Genomic DNA, 4,370 nt, shown 5'->3' with positions numbered 1-4,370 from the left:
AAAAAAAAAAGAAAAGGATATTTCAAATGGCCTATTCTCCTGTTCTTTGAAATTCACCATATATATTTCACTGTCATATGTATACAATATTTGATTATATAAATTAATAAAATGGCTGAATGTAAAGATATGTAAAAAGTTAGGGTGCTTCTTTATAAAGTGGCAGAAAGAATAACCACAGGTTTTATTTTAATGTATTTCCCCAAATCCAATTCTCATGCTCTTTAATGCTAAAACTGAAACAAGATCAACATCTCACATCATGCACCCCCCCCCCAGAAAAAATCAATAAAAGGTGGGTCAGAGACCTAGGGGTAAATCCTAAAATCATAAGGATAATAACAGACAAAATGGGATCAAACTTAGAATCCCTCACCTATGACATAAATAGGCTTACAAATCTAGCCAGATGTGCACAATCAGGAAAGGAAGGAGGAAAAAAAACAATCTATTAACAGGACTTTCTAAAAATCAAGTCACTATGAGCATCAGAAGTTATTCCAATACATTAATTAACAGAAAATAATTAAATAATTAAAAGAAAACCTACAAAATGGAAAAACCATTTGGCAGTGACATCTAAGAGAAGAGTCTTATAACTAAAGTTTAGAGAATACTGCACAGGCCTCCCCACAAAAAAAAAAGACTGATAACCAAACAGCAAAAGTGGTAAAAGGTATGGAAAGACAAATTTCACAAAGGAATAAATTGATGTGAACAATAGGCAAATAATGAAATATTTAAAATTACTGGCAAATAGACAGATGCAATGAGATAATATCTCACTCCACTAACAGAACCAAGTTTAACAGGACAGCAAAGAATACATTTTGGAGAGGATGAGGAGACATTCGGACTCTCACGTCGTTCTAAAGAAATTGTAAAATGGTGCAACTATTCTGAAAGACAGCTTAGTGTTTCCTCAAAAAGCTGAACATAGAAATCTCATACACTTCTGCTATATCAATGAGTATATCACTGATGTTAGTTGCCATCCAGTCAAGTATGATTTATGGCAACCCTATGAACAACAGATATGAACCTTATCCTATCCTATGCCATCCCCACAATTTCTGACATACTTGAACCCAATACTGAAGTCCTTGTGTCAATCCACTTGATTCAGGATCTTCTTCTCTTTCTCCATCCATCTTCCTTCTCAAGCATGATGTCTCTCTCCAAGGAATAGACTCTTCTAGCAATGTGCCCAAAGCATATGATATCACCTTTGCCTCCAAGGAGCAAGCAGTATGGCTAAACCTCCAAGACATATCTGTTTGTTCTTTGGGTAGTCCATGGAATATTTAGTACCCTTCTCTAGCACCACCGTTCAAAGGCATCAATTCTTCTGTTATCCTATTTATTGCTCAGGTCTCAGTAGCATAGCAAGTAATTGAAAAGACCATAATCTGAATCATATGTACCTTAGTCCTCAAATTAATGTCATTGCTCTTCAAGAACTTGGAGGGGTCCCTGACCCAGAATTTCCCAGTGCAATATGTCTTCTTGTCTCTTGACTGCTGGTACCAAGTGTATTGATTGGGATAAAAGTAAGAAAAAGTCATTGACAGTTTCAATCTTTTCTCCATCTATAATGATCCAGTGGTAAGAATTTTTGTTTTCTAGAAAATGTGATTCGATTTATATTGAAAGCTGTAGTTTTTGATCTTCTGCAAAAAAACATTTCAAGTCCACTTTACATTGAGCAAAGTTGTATCATCTGCATAATGAAAGTTACTGGTGAGTTTTCATTCAATCCCGATGCAACATTCTTCTTCACAGAATCCAGCTTTTTAAATAATTTGCTTAATATACAGAGTGAATAGCTATGGAGAAAGGACACAACCCTGATTTACACTTTCTAAATTTTAAGCTATGATGTCTTTCCTTGTTCTGTTCACACAACCGCTTCTTAATCTTGATCTACGCTTCATATGGGCCCAATCATGAGTTCTGGAATTTCCATTTTTCTCAATGTTACCCATAATTTGTTATAATTCACACAGTCAAAAGTCTTTACATAGTCAATAATGCACAAATAGACATTTTTCTATTATTCATGGCTTTCACTATTTGACCTCAGCGATGATATCCCTGGTGCCAGCGCCTATTCTCAAATTAGATTGAATTTTTGACAATTCTCCATCTGTGTACTGTTCTAGTCATTTTCCCCCCATGATTTTCAGCAGTATTCTTGGGAGTGGGCATAAATATGGATCTCTTCCAGTCAGTAAGCCAGGCAGCTGTCCTCCAAATTTCCTGACATGGACTGGTAAGCATGCCCAAGGCTACATCTGTCATCTAAAACATGTCAATTGATAAACCCTTAATTCCAAAGGCCTAATGAAGACCTGAAGCGCTTGCTGCAGAGGGTCGAGGACTGCAGCTTTCAGTATGGATTGAGGCTCAATGTCAAGAAGACAAAGATTCTCACCACTGGAACAATTGGCAGCATCAAGATGGATGGTGAAGAAATTGAAATTGTTAACAACTTTAGTTGGCTTGGCTCCATGGTCAACACTCTTGGCGCCAGTAGCCAGGAAATCAAAAAACGTATTGTGATGAAAAAGTCTGCTGTTAGGGACCTCTCCAGGATACTGAAGAGCAATAGTGTCACTCTGGAGACTAAGGTGGGCCTGATACAGGCTAGGATCTTTGCAATCACTTGTTATGCATCAGAAAGTTGGACAATGGCTAAGGAAGATAGAAAGAGAATTGATGCCTTTGAGCTGTGGTGCTGGAGAAGAGTATTGAATATACCATGGACTGCCAAGAAAACAAACAGATTCAGCCTGGAGAGGGTAAAACCAGGCTGCTTCATGGAGGCAAGGATTCTAGGGCTTCGTCTGACATACTTTAGACATGTTGTAAGGAGGGAGAGGTCCTTGGAGAGGAACAACATGCTTGGGAGGGTGGAGGGACGGCAAAGAAGAGGAAGACCATCTATGAGGGGGATTGATTCAGTGACTGGGGTAATCGGGATGGGTGTGTCAGAGGCAGTGCTATTGGCACAGGATAGAGCAGGGTTTAGGGCTGTTGTACTTAGGGTCGCTATGAGTCGCAAGCACCTCAACGGCACATAACAACAACACCAATGTTTTGCCTTGCCCTCAGGGCACCTTGAATTTCTTCCTTCATTGCCACTGGCTCATGATCATGTGATGCTTTCTAAAATAGTTCAGTACTAGCAAAGTATTTTTAAGTATACTCCATTAGAATTAGAACTGAGATATGAACAGAGACGTATACACCTATGTTCATAGCAGCTTTATTTACAATAGCAAGAGAATGGAAATAGTAAAAATGTTAATCATCAAATGAATTGATGGAGAAATTGTTGTAAATTGACACATTGGAATATTATGCAGCACTAAGGACCAATGAATTCATAAGATGCTATATAATTTAAGAGAGTGTAGAAGGCATTATGTTGACTGAAATAACTCAGTCTCATAAGGACAAATCCTAAGACTGTTATTATAAAAATAGAAGGATAACTGAAAAAGAAGTATATAAATATTCAAAAAGTGAAAGGGAGAAAGAGAAGGAGGAAGGAAAAGGGAAAAGGTAGGAATCCCTAGGATGGTGTTGTTATTAGGTGTCATAGAATTGAATACAATTCATGGTGACTCTATGAACAACAAATCTGAACTCTGTTCGGTATGGTGCCATCCTCACAATTTGGCACACTTTAACCCATTGCTGCATTTACTGTTTCAACTACCTAGTTTAGGATCTTCCTCTCATCAAGTTTCCCTCCACCTTCCCAAACATTATGTCCCTCTCCAGTGAAAAGCCTCTCCAAACAACATGCCCTAAATATGTGAGATGAATTTATCATCTTTATCTTAAAGGAACACTCTGGCTGCATCTCCAAGACTTACCTGTGTATTGTTTTTGCCACTTCATGAACTATTAAGGATTTTTGTTTCCAGCACCATAGTTCATAGGCATCAATTCTTGTTTTATTATCCTTATCCATTGTCCAGTTCTCAGCCTCATAGAAAGTAATCAGAAAGGCTATGATCTTTATCCTTAGTGATCCTTAATCACTAGAATAGAAAAAAGGTTAGTGGGTGGATGGCAGGTGAGGAAATAAGAAAGATTCAATAAGAACGTGACAAGACAGGGTAATAACAAGTATAGATAAATGTTGATCTTGTTGTTGTTGTATACTGTCAAATTGGAATCATCACAAAGCTGACCCTCCAGAAGGTTTGTGTTTTTTTTTTTAATTTTTTTTTCAGAAGGTTTTAAGAGCAGTTAATTACATGGGATTTGGTGGCCCTCCTTCTCCCACAGAACTTCTGGTGTATTTGAACATCTATTTAAAAAAATTTGTACCCCAAAATAATTATAAAGACTCCTGA

This window comes from Elephantulus edwardii, unplaced genomic scaffold (genome assembly GCF_000299155.1).
Source record: "Elephantulus edwardii isolate Elephantulus edwardi_28Jun2011 unplaced genomic scaffold, EleEdw1.0 scaffold00084, whole genome shotgun sequence".
Classification (NCBI taxonomy): domain Eukaryota; kingdom Metazoa; phylum Chordata; class Mammalia; order Macroscelidea; family Macroscelididae; genus Elephantulus; species Elephantulus edwardii.
The sequence above is the reverse complement of the archived record's forward strand: the minus strand, read 5'-3'. Positions refer to the sequence as shown.